We start from the raw sequence: 16,622 nt of genomic DNA on the forward strand, positions 1-16,622 counted from the left end.
TGTACAACTAAATCTTTAAGATGGATTACTTGAATTACACTTTATCTTTGGTGACTCAGTTCTTCCTCACCTTTGCCATTTGGCCAGGTTCAAGGATGCTGAAAATGTAAATGAACTGAGTCACGGTCAAACATGTAGTGTAATCATGTAGTGTTCGTGTGTGTATGTGTGTGTGTGTGTGTGTGAGAGAGAGAGAGAGAGAAAGAGAGAGAGGCAGAGACAAAGACATTTAATTTCCAAGGCAAACTTGAGATTACCCATTTTTTAGAAAGAAAAAAGTCTCTCTTTTGTTGAGATAGATAAAACATTGCATAAGGTAAAAAGAAAGCTGGGGCACCTCTACCTCCTTCCCTCTGCTTCTCTCCCCTTTCCTTCCCCACTGCTTTCCTTCCTTCCTATCTTCACATCCAAAGGTCTCATCTTAGCTGAAATCAGAGGATTCCTTGCAGCCGTATAGGTAGGATACATTCACATCCCCTCGTCAGAGAACATGCATCTGGACCCTGGGGGGACATCAGTCAGGCTGTGGTGACCACTACCCACTGAAGCCCATAGCCTCCATGAGCCTATAGCTCCCCTGACACGCCTCAGAGCTAGGATGCCTTCTCCCTCCCCTTTTCCCACCTTTGCATTTTGTCTTGGTCTTTTTCTAGGTTCCTCTGCAGGCTCCCCTCTGTCTCTATGTTTGCTCTTCTCTCTGTTTCGCTCTTCTCTCTGTTTCTCTTTTATTTATTCATGTTTTTTCCATTTTCTTTCTTGAATTTAGATGAGAGAGCTGGCGATATGATAACTTTGTATTTCTTTAAAGACAGAATTGCTGTAACTTCTAATTTTCTTTGCCTATGAGTCAGTGACTTAGAAAGAAAGCATCCTTAACTACAGCTTACAGAATTGCTGCTTAGAAAATGTACGAGATATGCAGAGGGGCTGCTGTTAATTTTTTAAAGTTTCTTATGATAATTTTAGAAAGAAAACATCATAAACATTGAAAAGCATACTTACCCTTGGGAAGAGTTGCTAGAATTAGCAAATAAAAATACAAGACACTTGCATTTTTATACACCAACAATGAAGCAACAGAAAGAGAAATCAAGAAACTGATTCCATTCACAATTGCACAAAAAACCATAAAATACCTAGGAATAAACCTAACCAAGGATACAAGAGATCTGTATGATGAAAACTATAGAAAACATATGAAGGAAATTGAAGAAGACACAAAGAAATGGAAAAACATTCCATGCTCATGGATAGGGAAAATAAATATAGTTAAGATGTCATTACTACCCAAAGCTATCTATACATTCAATGCAATTCCAATCAAAATTGCACCAGCATACTTCTCAAAACTAGAACAACAAACTATCCTAAAATTTGTATGGAACCACAAAAGACCCCGAATAGCCAAAGTAATACTGAAAAATAAAACCAAAACAGGAGGTATCACCATCCCAGACTTTAGCCTCTATTACAAAGCTGTCATCATCAAGACAGTATGGTATTGGCACAAAAACAGACACACAGACCAATGGAACAGAATTGAGAACTCAGAAGTGGACCCAAAAGTATACAGCCAACTGATATTTGACAAAGCAGGAAAGAATATCCAATGGAAAACAGACAGCCTTTTTAACAGATGGTGTTGGGAGAACTGGACAGCAACATGCAGAAGAATGAAACTAGATCAATTTCTCACACCATACACAAAAATAAACTCAAAATGGATAAAGGACCTGAATGTGAGACAGGAAACCATCAACACCCTAGAGGAGAAAGCAGGAAACAACCTCTTTGACCTCCACCGCAGCAGCCTCTTACTTGACACATCCCCCAAAGCAAAGGAATCAAGAGCAAAAATAAACGATTGGGACCTCATCAAGATTAAAAGCTTCTGCACAGCAAAGGAAACAACCCACAAAACTAATAGGCAACCAACGGAATGGGAAAAGATAGTTGCAAATGACATATCAGATAAAGGGTTAATATCCAGAATCTATAAGGAACTCACCAAACTCCACACCCGAAAAACAAACAACCCAGTGAAGAAATGGGCAGAAGATATGAACAGACACTTCTCCGAAGAGGACATCCAGATGGCCAACAGACACATGAAACGATGCTCAGCATCCCTCCTCATCAGGGAAATACAAATCAAAACCACACTGAGATACCACCTCACGCCAGTCAGAGTGGCTAAAACGAGCCAATCAGAGAACTCTAGATGCTGACAAGGATGTGGGGAAACGGGCACCCTCCTACACTGATGGTGGGAATGTAAACTGGTACAGCCCCTCTGGAAAACAATGTGGAGGTTCCTTAAGAAAATAACAATAGAACTCCCCTAGGATCCAGCAATAGCACTGCTAGGAATTTACCCAAGGGATACAGAAATGCTGATGCATAGGAGCACATGTACCCCAATGTTCATAGGAGCACTCTCAACAATAGCTAAAACATGGAAAGAGCCTAAGTGTCCATCAGTGGACGAATGGATCAAGAAGATGTGGTTTAAGTCAGGCAGAGAAGGACAAATATCATATGTTTGCACGTATAGGAGGATTAAGAGGAACTTAAGTGAGGAACAAGGGGGAGAAGAAGGGGGGAAATGGTGGGGGAGAGGAGGGAGGCAAACCATGAGAGACTCTTGAATGCTGACAAAAACTGAGGACTGATGGATGTGGGGGGGAGGGGGGATGGGCATGGAGGAGGACACTTGTGGGGATGAGCACTGGGTGTTATATGGAAACTACTTTGACAATAAACTATTTGTAAAAAGAATAAAAAAAAAAATACAAGACACTTAGTTAAATATAAATTTCAGATAAACGAGGAATAATTGTCTAGTAGAACTATTCTTATGCAATATTTGAGATATATGTATGCTAAAAAAGCATTTATGGTTTATCTGTTGTTCATCTGGGCATTCAGTATTTTATGACTGATCTTTTATATGTATGTAATATTTGTAGCCAGGTGGTTTTCGTTAGGGTACGAGTTGTATTTAGAGTTCTTTGTGCAATTTCCCACTGAGTTTTACTGCCCCTAAAGATGGTCACAAGATAAAGGTGAGTAACAGTGAAAAAATTATAATTAAAATTAAGTTTGCCATTTACTTGTTCTGTGCGTGAGATTCCATGGGAGGAAATGCTACACTTCTCATTTATTTGTCCCCCCACTAATTCTGAATTCAAAATAATGTATTGACTTTGTATTTTCCCCCTTGGGTACATATCTTCTTTTACTTCCTTCCCTTTCATATAAAAAGTAGAGGTTTAAAAAGAAGAAAGCACCTGCATATTCAATTCTTTATCACCTCCTTCTGAAACAAGCACTCATTTACTTCATAAACTTTGGAAAAGGGCAGCATTTCTGAACCTCTTAGAAAAACAGTCAGGCTTGTAGTTACACTAGGTAGACATTTTTCTTTTTTCTTTATTTTTTTAAATGTTTATTTATTTTTGAGAGAGAGAGAAAGAGAGAGAGAGGGGGGAGAGAGAGAGAGAGAGAGAGAGAGAGAGAGAGAGAGAGAGCACAAGCGGGGGAGGGGCAGAGAGAAAGGGAGACACAATCCGAAGACAGGCTCCAGGCTCTGACCTAGCTGTCAGCACAGAGCCCAACGTGGGGCTCGAACCCACAACCCCAAGATCATGACCTGAGCCAAAGTTGGATGCTTAACTGACTGAGCCACCCAGGCGCCCCTAGGTAGACTTTTTCTTAATCACTGCCTCATTTTGAAATAAAATACCAGAAAGAAAGCAGGGTAATATAGTAGTAACAATAGCTAGCACTTATTGAGTACTTATCGAGTACTTACCATTTGTCAGGTACTGTTCAAACATTATATATAAAATGGCTTAAATCATTTAAATCCCCGAAACCAGTGAGGTAGGCACTATTATTATGCCTCCAGTTTCCTATGTTATTTACATATTACATTAGTATGGTAACGTTGTCACAACTAGTGGACCAATATGGATCTATTATTATTAAAGACTATATTATTATTAAAGCCTATACTTTATTCAGATTTATGGGTTTGGGGGAGGAAGACCAAGGCAAAGTGGCGTTCTCAACATATCATATCAACCTGACTGCATGGCTTACTTACTTGTCAGGTTTCTCCCTGTGAAATGACTCTTCCTCCCCACCCCCCACACCTTCTGTAATGTATTCTTTGGAAGTAAGTCACTATTCCCAACCCACATTTACTGAGTAGAGAGTTATAATTGAGCTATTACTGTCATAACTGCTTTATTGAGATATAATTCATACCTGCCAATAATCTTCTTAAAGTGTACAGTTCAGTGGTTCTCAACGTACTCAGAGTTGTACAAACATTACCACAACCAATTTTAAAGCATTTTTATCTCTCCAAAAGAAACCCCATACCTATTAATAGTCATTCCCCTCTTCTCCTTACCTCCTTCTCCCCCAGCCATGGCAGCCAAATCTACTGTCTGTATAGATTTGTCTATTCTGAACATTTTGTGTAAATGGAACTGTGGTGTCATGTGACTGACCTCTTTCACAGCATGAGGGTTTTTTTTTTTAATTTTTTAATGTTTATTTTCAAGAAAGAGAGACATAGCGTGAGTGGGGTGGGGAGGGGCAGAGTGAGAGGGAGACACCGAATCTGAGGCAGGCTCCAGGCTCTGAGCTGTCAGCACAGAGCCTGATGGGGGGCTTGAAATCATGAACCGCGAGATCATGACCTGATCCGAAGTCAGACTCTTAACTGACTGAGACACCCAGGCCCCATCACTTAGCATGTTTTTGAGGCATATCCATGTTGTAGTATGTACCTCATTGCTCTTTATTGCTGAATAATATTCTATTGTATGGACGGACCACATTTTGTTTGCACATTCATCAGCTGATGAACATTTGGATCACTTTCCTTTTTTGGCTGCTATGAATAATGTTGGTATTAAATTTGTGCACAAGTTTTATGTAGATATGTGTCTTCCTTTCTTTTTTTTTTTTTTTTGGCTAAATACCTAGGAGGAAAGTTGCTGGGTATAATTTAGCTATTTTTAAAATAAGAAAAACATGGCTGAGTAGGCTGTGGGCTGTGTCCGCTTTCAGTCATCCACATGGGCTAGAAAAATCTAGCCAATTGCCCTATAAAGCCATAATGCAAGGCCCCACCCCTAATCCATTGGCAGGTCACCAAATTATAAGCATGTTGACTAAGATGAAAGAAAACAGCTTCATACAAGCCTGCCCACACATCCTATTCTATAAACCTATGGCAAGTAACATAGTTTATATGCACTGAAAAAAAATACCAGTTCCATATAATCACTAGTTTCTGTTAAAAAGTTATGGTGAGAAAGCTTCGCTCATCCTACATCTAGATATTCTTCAAGATGCGTAGAGTAGGGAATTTACTTAAATCCTCTTTTTGAAATTCTTGTAAGGCTGCCACTGTCACTATTAGGACTAAGTATTATTTATCAAGAAAACAGGAACTAAGCAAGCCATACTTTTTAGTGTAAGGGATATATGTATCATTTTAAGAAAGTATTTGGCCGTAGGAAAAAAATACATTATAATACAGCTTTAAGCACAGACACATCTACACTGGAGAAGGTTGGGGTGGGGGGGGTGGGAAGAGAAAAGGAACAGAAAAAAACAGCAAATCTGTGGTCTAGACTGCCACTCCTCTCAATTAACCACTTGGTAGGAACCAGTTCAGGTAAATGGCAATTTAAAAAGTCAAAAGATACTTGATCATATTTCTCTTCTTGGTGGCAAGAGATGAAACCCAAGTAGTTTGTAAGAGATATCATTATATTATTTACTTAAAAATAAGTGGCCCATCAGTGCTTCCAGATAAATGCCACGTCCATTATTCCTTTGAAATATAATCACCAAAATGAGGCAGGACACTTAGGGCTTGTCCTTTAGCAGAGAATAAGAAGGGGGGTGAGAAGTCTGCTTTTAATGAATAATAAAACACCAGAAGATAGAGGTCCACACAAACTTGTCATGTCTTCTCTTTCTTTTGTTCTTTGTTCCTTCGCCAAGAATCTATGATATGGTCCCACACAACTGGAGGAAAATAACTGTTGGCTGATTCTAACTGATTTACTTCTGTATCTACCTGTAGAATTTTGCTGACTCCTGATTGAAAAGATACTTATGAAGCAATCTATGAAAATGCAAGTCATAGTCTGGCCACTGTATGTCAGGTATGCAGTAGAGGAAGGTGCTATACAAAAGAAAGGACAGGAAATTGCTTTCTTAAAGTATGCAATCATGACTGTGCACCCAAAATAAAGTCCTAAAACATGAGCTAGATTAGCATGTGTTTAAAATAAGAGATGTCTGGCTGGTATTCACATAGCAACATCTGCGGGAAGAGTTCACCTCAGTAAGAAGGGTAGAAACTCCTTTCCTGGGGACATTTCCAAACAGACTCGATGTGTCTCTGCTTGGAATGATGTAGATCAGAGCCGGTGTGCAGGGAATGTGTCTCAGGTGTGCGCAGATAGCGATCAGCCGTAGGGGAGGTTGGGCAGGGCCCGGGGCCCACAGAGACCCAACACTGATCTTCTTTGTCCACAAGCGCCCTCTTGGATGTAGCCCTGCGTGCCGTGTAAATGCCCTTTTCTATGGGCTCCACGATGCGAAAGAGGTTGAGAGGCTCGTATTTAGGTGAAGCTTGCCAAAGGTTGACCTCTATGATTATTCAGTAAGGATTAAGGATGTAATAAGTTCTTCATCATTTGATCCTCGTGAAGATAAACAATGATGTCAGAATTGTAAGCTGGTTTTTATTCAGCCTTAGAATGCGTTGATTTATTGAGTTAGATTTTGTTTTTCAGTGGAAATATGGCCTTTCTTAGGGAATAGGGACCACAGTGTTTTAGCTGGGCATTATGGACTGGAGTCAAGGGGCTCTAGCCAGGGCTCAAGGAAAGTTCCAGTGCATTTATGGTCTACTTCGTTAGTGTGATGCCTGGTGTCTCAATTCTGCTAACTGGGGTTCTACCCTATTTCTCTGCCTGGATTCCTGTCTTGGTGTTTTGCCAGATACCCCACAACCCCCTAGACCTTAGGCCCTGTCTTGTTCTTACAAGTCTCTCCTCCAAAGGAATGAATGTCTCTGCTCCTGAAATCAAGCCCACGGCATTCCAGGAAGGAAAGAAAAAAAAAAAAAAAAAAGAAAGAAAGAAAACACGGCATCTGTAGATAAACACGTTTGGAGAGATTGCAGGTAGTTCAGCATGACTAAAATGAAGTGGAAAGATCTGAGAAGAGTAAAAAATAAAATGAGGTAAGTAGGGAACTTACCACGAAGACCTTATATGTCATTTTAAGGGTATATAATATGCTGAGGACATAATGTGCATATAAAGATATCATGTGTGGTATATATAAATATAAATATATTTTTTAAAACCATTTTATCATAAAATAATGCATGCTCAGTAAAGAATTACATTTGGAAAATATAATGAAATTTAAAGACTAAGATAAAGATTACCTATTATCTCACTACTCAGATGGAATGACTGATGGTATTTTGTGTATTTCTTTCCAGATTTATTTTATGTGTATGATATATTGTTATTTAACATAAGTAGAACAGTCTGCTTTCTTCCCTTAATGTTACAGTTTGGACTTTCCCCATACTGCTAAAATTCTTCCAAAACACAATTTTAATGATTGCTTAATATTTCATCTTAAGTCATGCAATTTATTTAGGCATTACCCTAGTATATGACATTAGGTTGCTTTCAACTTTTTTCTTCTTCTAAGCAATAGTGCAATAAATATTCTTGTACATAAGTACTGATACTTTTCTCTGGTCATTTCTTTGGGATAGTTTCCTGGCAGAAGAATGTCTAGGTCAGGGAAAAAACTTCAAATTTTTCTTCCTATTAATTTTTAAATTGCATTCCTTCAAGATTGTATTCGCTTTTTATTTATATCAGAATCTCATTACATTCTTCTCAACACTTAGAATAAAATTATTTTTTATCTTTGTGAATGTGATAAGCAAAGAGTGGTATTTTCTTTTCATTGAAATGCATTTGGTTACTAATGAGGTGAACGTCATTTTTAATGTGCCTTTTAATTGTATTTCTTTCATTAAATGGCTTGTCGATGCCATTTTCTGATTTTCCTACTGAAATTTTAGTGTTAGACTATTAATATAAATCCTCCCCAAGTGGCCTTTTGCGTATGGACGTAAGTTGGGTATATTTAAGTAGAAGATATTGTAAAAAGTAAAAAGAAAAGGAAAGGAAAAACTGACAAAAATAACTCTATGTAAACCTAATTTAATAATATCTTGGAAGGGATTACATTTTTTCATTTTTCTTCATGCTCTTCTTATTGATATTAAAGGTAAGCTAAAAACAGACAGATAACCTTTAGGATAATGTGACTCACAAACCTAAATAGAATTGTCTGCTCTAATTGTGTTGTTACTATAGTTGCTCCTTTCCTTAAGGGCTGAAAATAACCAAATGTATTTTGTTTAAAAGATCCTATGTTCCATCTTCTCCTGGATTGTGGGCTGCTTGCAGGAATAAGTATATAGAAATAGCAATGATGACCACTAAAGATTTTTTAAAGAAAAGTAGGTGAAAACTTTCACATAAGAATTTGAGGGCACGATTTACCATTAGAAAACGTCAATGCAGGGGCACTTGTGTGGCTCAGTTGTTTAAGTGTCCAATTCTTGGTTTTGGTGCAGGTTGTGGGATTCTGGAAAACTTCGCTGAGGTTTGGTGGTTTGAAGAGTGGAGATGTAAATGACAAAAGGTAGAGGACTTCTAACTTGAAGCCCCACCCTCCAACTTCAGGTAAATAGTATGAGCCAATTTAGAAAACCTCATAGAATTCACCTCTTTTTCTCTTTGGTATAAAGTAAAAGGGAATTTTGTTTATTTGTTTCCTTTTGTTTAAGTAGCCAATAAAATCCCTGGATAGCAGATGGGAGGGAGAACATTAGGTCACATCAAATGTTTCACCAAACTGAAAATTGAAACAGCCAATGTTTGCACACTCACTATACCAGCTTGATGACCCCGAAACAGGGGAACGTAGTTAAACTCAAGAGCGCTCAGTGACCCCAACTATTTGTCTACAAGGCCAGACCCCCACCCCCCAACTCAACAGAAAGGCCTTGTTATGCAGGGCTCCTTAAAGAGGTGAGGAAGTTCCACAGTCTCATCAATCCATGTCCCAAACTCTCCAGCCCCTTCCTGCTTCCACAGACAGGTCAAGAATAGAACGAAACCACAACCCATTAACAAGAGCCCTTAAAATCATGTCCTGAGAGAGGGATTCAAATACTACCCAATTGGGGCTCCTGGGTGGCTCAGTCAGTTAAGCCTCTGACTTCAGTTCAGGTCATGACCTTGCAGTCTGTGAGTTGGAGCCCCGCATCAGGCTCTGTGCTGTCTGTGCTGTGCTGAGCCTGCTTCGAATTCTGTGTCTCCCTCTCTCTCTGCCCCTTCCCCACTCATGCTCTGTCTCTCTGTCTCAAAAATGAATAAACTTTAAAAAAAAAACCACAAATACTACCCAGATGAACAAGGTCTGGAGTTAAGGAGAATCTGCCTACATTATTTGGGGGCAAAGAGGCCAGGATAGGATTGCCAAGCCAAAGTAGGGGGTAAAACTAGGTGAAATGGGACCTGTGCAAAAATGTGTTAGTCTCCCTCCAGAGCCCTCTACCCACACCCCGAAAGAAAGAAATGCAGTGGAGAATCCAAACTGGAAGAAAAGTTATCCTGGAAGGAGAAGAAATGTTTAGATACTATATTCTTCACACTGTTGAGGACATTAAGGACAACATGAAATAACACAAAGACAGCAGAAGTTCTAGAAGGACCTGGAAAGGTCAACAAAAGGAACTGAGGAGAAAACGGTTCAGTCCCAGAACAAAGAAACATGTTAGAAATAAAAAGACAGAGTGAAGACATGGAGAACCAAGTCAAAGATATATTCCGTAATGGAAATATTTCTGAAATTCCAATAGGAAAAGAGGTCAAGCCTCCTACACACGGAAAAGGAATTAAGTTGGCTTGAGACTCCTTCTTTTAAACATTCATCTGAAAACAGTGAAGCAACATCTAAATGTTTTGAGAGATAAGGGATTTGACTCAAAAGTTCTATACCCAGTGTCATTTTGGCAACAGGTACATACAGGCAATGTCAGATAAGCAAGGATTCTGGAGATAAACCATTTCTGAAAAGTCTACTTGATGATATAACTCAATCAACAAAGAGTTGAAATAAACTGAAAACCTGTAATGTCTGAGTCACAGCATATTTTCAACTTTATTGGCAAATGGCAAAATGCTCTTCAAAGTGATCCTTTGGATTTAAACTGGAGCAAGAATACAGAGTATAACTTTCCCACTTGTCTGCCAGCACTTAGTATTTTCAGATTTTAAATGTGTTTCCAATCTGATATGCACCAAATGGTACCTCATTGTTGTTTTATTTTGCATTTTTCTGATGTGAAGCTGGATTACCCTCTAAAGTAGCTTACTAATTTTCAATTCCATGAGCAGTAGATTAGCATTTATTCTGCCCCACATCATTTTTTAAAAGTTTATTTATTTATCTGTTTAGAGAGAGAGAGAAAACACAGTAGCTCACGAGCAGGGAGATGCAGAGAGAGAGAGGGAGGGAGAGAAGATCTTAAGCAGGGTCCTTGCTGATAATACAGAGCCCAATATGAGGCTCAAACTCACGAACTGTGAGATCATGACCTGAGCTGAAATCAAAAGTCAGATGCTTAACTGACTGAGCCACCCAGGAGCCCCTCCACATCATTCCCCACATATGGGGAACAAGGATGTCATCACCTGGCCTAATGTAGCCTGCAAATTTGACATAACCTCTTTTTTAATGAATTAAAAAAATCTTTTTAAGTTCATGTATTTTTTTTTTAATGTTTTATTTATTTCTAGGAGAGAGAGACAGAGACAGCATGAGCAGGGGAGGGTCAGAGAGAGAGGGAGTCACAGATTGAAACAGGCTCCAGGCTCTGAGCTGGCAGTCAGCACAGAGCCCGAGGCGGGGCTCAAACCCCCGAACCACGAGATCATGACCTAAGCTAAAGTCGGACACCTAACCGACTAAGCCACCCAGGCGCCCCTAAGTTCATGTATTTTGAAAGAGACACCCTGTGGGTGAGGGACAGAAAGAGAATCCCAAGCAGGCTCCATGCTGACAGCACAGAGCCTGATGCAGGGCTGGAACCCATGACCAAGAGTCTGACGCTTAACTGACTGAGCCACCCAGGTACCCCTGATTAACCTCTTTTAACCATTTGTGTAAACACTTCTAGACTCTCTCATACAGACACATATTATACACATATTACGACCTCCTTATTTTCATTCGACAATGTATTATAGAGGGTTCCACAATCCCCCTTCCCTCTGCCTGTTACCAACAACAAAGACCGTGAATAAGTTGTATGGAAAACTATTCCTTCCTTCCTTCCTTCCTTCCTTCCTTCCTTCCTTCCTTCCTTCCTTCCTTTGTCACATAATTCAACTAAAACTCAGTAAGATTTTAATGGGCCATCAAGTTGAAAATCCTGAACAACATATGGATTTTCTTCCACTTTTTATAGTAGACCATCCAATGGATCTTCCTTTTCCTACCTTATGTCACTGTTTGATAAGATAAACTTTACCCAAAAACTGGCTGTGGTTTCACAAAACTATGAATTTATCATTTTTAATGTTTATTTATTTTTGAGAGTGAGACAGAGTGCGAGCAGGGAAGGGGCAGAGAGAGAGAGGGAGACACAGAATCTGAAGCAGCTCCAGGCTCTGAGCTGTCAGCACGGAGCCCAACGCGGCTCAAACTCATGAACTTAAGATCATGACCTGAGCAGAAGTCAAATGCCCAACCGACTGAGCCCCCGAGGTGTCCCAAAATATGAATATTTATAAATAAATGATTGATTCAGGCAAATTGCTTAATTTGAAGTTAGTCATGAAATCGTAAAACACAGTTTCCTTAGATACCTAAGTAATATTTTATTGGGCAAATCCCTCTGAGATAAGTCAAACTGCTCCCCACACAGATTATATTTTACAATCACTCTCTAGTTTTATTACTGTATAGAGTCAACCACAGTTTCCGTATTTCATCTTTGTAACTTGAGTTTGTCTGCATTCCTGTCAAAAATACACTTTCTCCTATTGAGGATATTAATGATGATCCAACAAGAACATCTAGGAAATAAGCACCTAGTATGGTGCCCGGCACAAAATGACTATCTGATATCAGTTGTCAAACACGTGAAAATTAAGCTCTGTTCTCTTTTTTTTAACTGAAGTATAATTAAAATAGAATGTTGGGGGCGCCTGGGTGGCTCAGTCAGTTAAACGTCCGACTTCGGCTCAGGTCATGATTTCACGGTTTGTGGGTTCAAGCCCCGCGTTGGGCTCTGTGCTGACAGCCAGCTCAGAGCCTGGAGCCTGTTTCAGATTCTGTGTCTCCCTCTCTCTCTGACCCTTCCCTGCTCATGCTCTCTCTCTCTCTCAGAAATTAAAAAAAAAAGAATGTTGTATTAGTTTCAGGTATACAACATATTGATTCGACAATTCTATACATTATTCAGTGTTTTCTATGGTAAGTGTAGTCACTATCCATCATCATTCAATGTTATTATTACAGTATTATTGACAATATTCCTTATGCCGTTCTTTTCATCTCTGTGACTTACTTTATAACTGGAAGTTTGCACCTCTTTATGTTCTGTTTTATGATTAAATTTCCTATTAAATCCATCCCTACTTCCTATGTTATATCTGAATTGTCATTTTAAATGGTGGACTATAGATTCCTCCCCCCAAATTAATCCTTGAGGATCCTGCCTTTCTCCTTGATCACAAAACAAAATTATGTATGTAGAATTCATACCTGGCAGCCATTTCCACTTGAATTGGAAAGGATTAAGTGCAAGTGGCCAGAATGCTAATTTTAATCTTAAGACTTTGCTTCCTATTTCAAATTTTTGTTAATATTCTAGTTGATAAGATTCATCAAATTCATATCTTTACCTCTGTTCTTCTATGAAGCATTATCGAAGACAGAATAGGAATTTTAAATGGCATAAACTCAGTAGTACAGAGAGAGTGAAAGAGGAGATGACAGTGGATGGAAGATTCCACAAATTTCTAAGACATGGAAAGTAGAAGGACCCGTCATAACTGACTTAATGGAATGGAGAAAGCTAAAACCTAAATCTACAGATGGCAGAAGGCAATGAGAAGACAGTTAACTCATTCTACAGGGCTCTAAAAAGTTCAGGAATTGGAGACATCAGGTGAACCTTGGGATGGAGAGGATTGAGGATGGGTTGAGAGTCTGTACCACAAGCAGTTAGCTGCCCCCATCTACTCCATTACTCCAACCAGCTAGGTGACTACTCCTCTCTCAGACTATACAAGAACAGAGATGTATTCCTTGAAGAAATTGAAAGAGAGAGGCTCTGGGAGCAGGGACTGTAGGCATAATGCAGGGTAAGGTGAGCACACGGCAGAAGCACCCTCTTTGTGCTCCAGCATCCAAGCTTGTATCTTCCTCTTGCCCCCCACCAGGCCTCTAACTCCCCACTCATCCCCACAGTCATCACATTTTCCTCCAACCAGAAGACTGGATGATCCTCCCCTGGGAAACTGCCTCAAGAGAAAACAAATGTAGACACGGACACGTGGAGACGTCTCACTGAAACAAATGGGCCCCACCAAATTACATCACTGAACGCCCACCGGTCAGCGAGCCCTGCCCATGCCCCACTCTTAAGTAGAATCTGTCAAAGATCACTAGACATTCGAGGAACACCTCCAACATGACAGGCACACAAGTAATAATAAAAATAAGAATAATAATTTGGTTTCAATAATCTGAAGAAAAAAATCACAAAACCTCACAGCAAAGAAATAGGAACAAGGCAGAGAGCAGAAAACAGGTTCAGTCATATTCTGAAAGAAGAGTATATACTGCATCCAAGACATAAGTAAAATCAGAAACAAGAAAGAGCTCTTGAAAACCAAAACTGTGATAGCTAAAATCATAAAAAAAAAAAAACCCAGTCAATATAAGGATTAGGAGACCGAGTTGAGAAACAGTCCCAGAAAGTAGAATTAAAGGACCAAAAGGTGAAAAACAGAAAAGAGAAGAAAATTGGAGGATCATTCCAGAATTTGAAAAAAATAGGAATTCTAGAGAGAGAGAGTAGAAACAGTAACAAATTATAAACCATTGGGGAAAAAAAGAAATCCAAGAATAGAGAGATGATAGATAGAAAGATAGATATAGATGATAGATGGATAGATAGATAGATGATGGATGGATGGATGGATGGATGGATGGATGGATGGGTAGATAGAAGGCAGAAGGACGGATGGATGGATATAAGGGAAGGGAAAGGAAGGCTCTTTTAGTAGAATGATGAGTATTTACTTGTAAATGTGAAGGGAGTACAGGAGTTAAATCATCATTTACAACCATCAAAGTAAAGGTTGGTTTAGGCAAGAATCATCCATGGATGCAAAATCTAAGAGGAAATTACAATGAAGAGATCATTGGCATGGTCTTAAAGTGTATTCCCACAGATTACTTGTTGCAGAGGGAAAAACAAGCTATCTAACAGTAAATATCACCTTGAACAGGTGACCAAAATTAACATCACCAGTAAGGGACAGGTGTACGTGGATGTCTCCAAATGTGACACCCTAAAAAGCGTGTAGGACCAGGAATTCTGATGAGGAATGCATAACTTGAATCTAACCATGAAGAAACATCAGGAAACCAAAATGAGGAGCATCCTGTTTAAAAAGAAGGGAGTGGTGGTAATTTTTTTTTTTTTTGGAAAAAAGCATCATAAAAGACAAAGATAGGCTATAGAATTATCCCAGATTAAAGAATATTAATGAAATCTAAATGCAATACCAGATCTTAGACTGGATCCTGTAGTAGAAGGGAATAAAATAATAATTAAAAAAGCATTTCTGGATCAACTGACAAAATTGATCTATTGGAATATGAATGGTAGATTATTGTGTCAATGTTAAATTTATCAAAGTTGATGACAGATCTATAAATATATATAAATATCTTTATTCTTATAAAATATATTTTAAAATAGTCAGGGATAAAGGGCCATTATGTACAACTAGAACTTAGTTGTAAATGGTTCAGAAAAAAAATTTTTTTATCTATATTACACAAACACTCGTGTGTGTGTGTGTGTGTGTGTGTGTGTGCACAAATGGGGCAAAATGTTAAGAATAGGAGAACCTGGGGGAAAGTGTAATATATGATTACACCCATGTAACCTTGAAGCTATTTACAAATAAAAAGATGTTAAAATTGCTTCTCTCTCACCTTTCCTTGGGAAGCTACTAGACGATGCACTCTAACAAAGGTGCTGAGCAAATCAGTAACAAAGAAGACAAGAATCCAGGAAACTGGGGAAATCACACTGGAGAAAGGGAAGACAATTCCTAGGATGAAGTAAAGGCAACACTGGCAACTTTGCGGGAGCCCAAAAGAACAACTAATCCCTACTTGATGCAGGGGATGGAGAAATTCCAGAAAGATGTCACCCGATTCCCCCCAGATGAAATCAGTGGATCACCTGAGGTGGTTTTAAAGGAGTTTTCAACTCTTTTTGAAGAGTTTGGTAAAAATTGGCAGTAGTAGGGGAAAAAATGGTGAGGGACAATGACTAATTCCAGGGAAAAATAAACATACAGAAAAGGAAATGTAATATTCTATAGACTATTGGCTCACTCATGAATAATACATACATGGTAATAATAATGTAAACACAGAATGTTCATATGTCTAAAACTTGTGATAGAAGCATGTTGAGAAAGGAAAGGAGGAAAGAAAGGACAGGAACAGATGGGGAGAGAGCGCTAAATTCATAGCTTCCATAGTTGTAAGCTAGATAACACCCAAGGTCACAAAGAAAAAGCAAATCACTTAGAAATATGGAGGGAACTCTCAGTATCTGAGAAGCAGAACTCAGAAACAGTCATGTGAGGAAGTGGATTGTAGTTTTGGGGGGCATTCTTTGGAATAAGCTTTATAATACTATTTGTTTACTTATTGCATGTATCGTTTGAATAAAGGAAAACATTTTAAAATTCCATATATCTGTTATTATGACAATAAACAATGCATTTATTCTATATTTCTCTTTTCCATAGTACTAGGATAGAAGTAAAGCAAGGGGGAGCTGCCAATTAGAAAGGCTGGATTGTTATATTCATGATAAAATTTAGTTTATGTTAATTTTTAAAAGCTCTGTGTGGGGGGGGCTCCTGGGTAGCTCAGTTGGTTAAACGGCTGACTTCAGCTCAGGTCATGATCTCACAGCTGGTGAGTTCGAGCCCCGTGTCAGGCTCTGTGCTGACAGCTCAGAGCCTGGAGCCTGCTTCAGATTCTGTGTCTCCCTCTCTCTCTGCCCCATCCCCACTTGCACTCTGTCTCTCCTTCAAAAATAAGTAAACATTAAAAACATTTAAAAAAATTAAAAGCTGTGTGTGTGTGTGTGTGTGTGTGTGTGTGTGTGTGTTGGCTTGAAGGGGAGAGGAAAAGGAAGGGTGGATTTTGAATAA

At 39.0% G+C, this 16,622-nt stretch overlaps 1 long non-coding RNA gene across 1 annotated transcript; it reads left to right on the forward strand.

The window, feature by feature from the left end:
- The first annotated feature begins 6,576 nt into the window (after nt 1–6,576).
- LOC120231312 lies at nt 6,577–16,009 on the forward strand. Its single transcript, XR_005528302.1, has 4 exons — nt 6,577–6,767; nt 7,100–7,282; nt 8,711–8,819; nt 15,396–16,009. It is a non-coding gene; the product is annotated as an uncharacterized LOC120231312 (long non-coding RNA).
- The last annotated feature ends 613 nt before the right edge of the window (nt 16,010–16,622 follow it).

Source organism: Hyaena hyaena, unplaced genomic scaffold (assembly GCF_003009895.1).
Source record: "Hyaena hyaena isolate Hyena2069 unplaced genomic scaffold, ASM300989v1 scaffold_56, whole genome shotgun sequence".
NCBI lineage: Eukaryota > Metazoa > Chordata > Mammalia > Carnivora > Hyaenidae > Hyaena > Hyaena hyaena.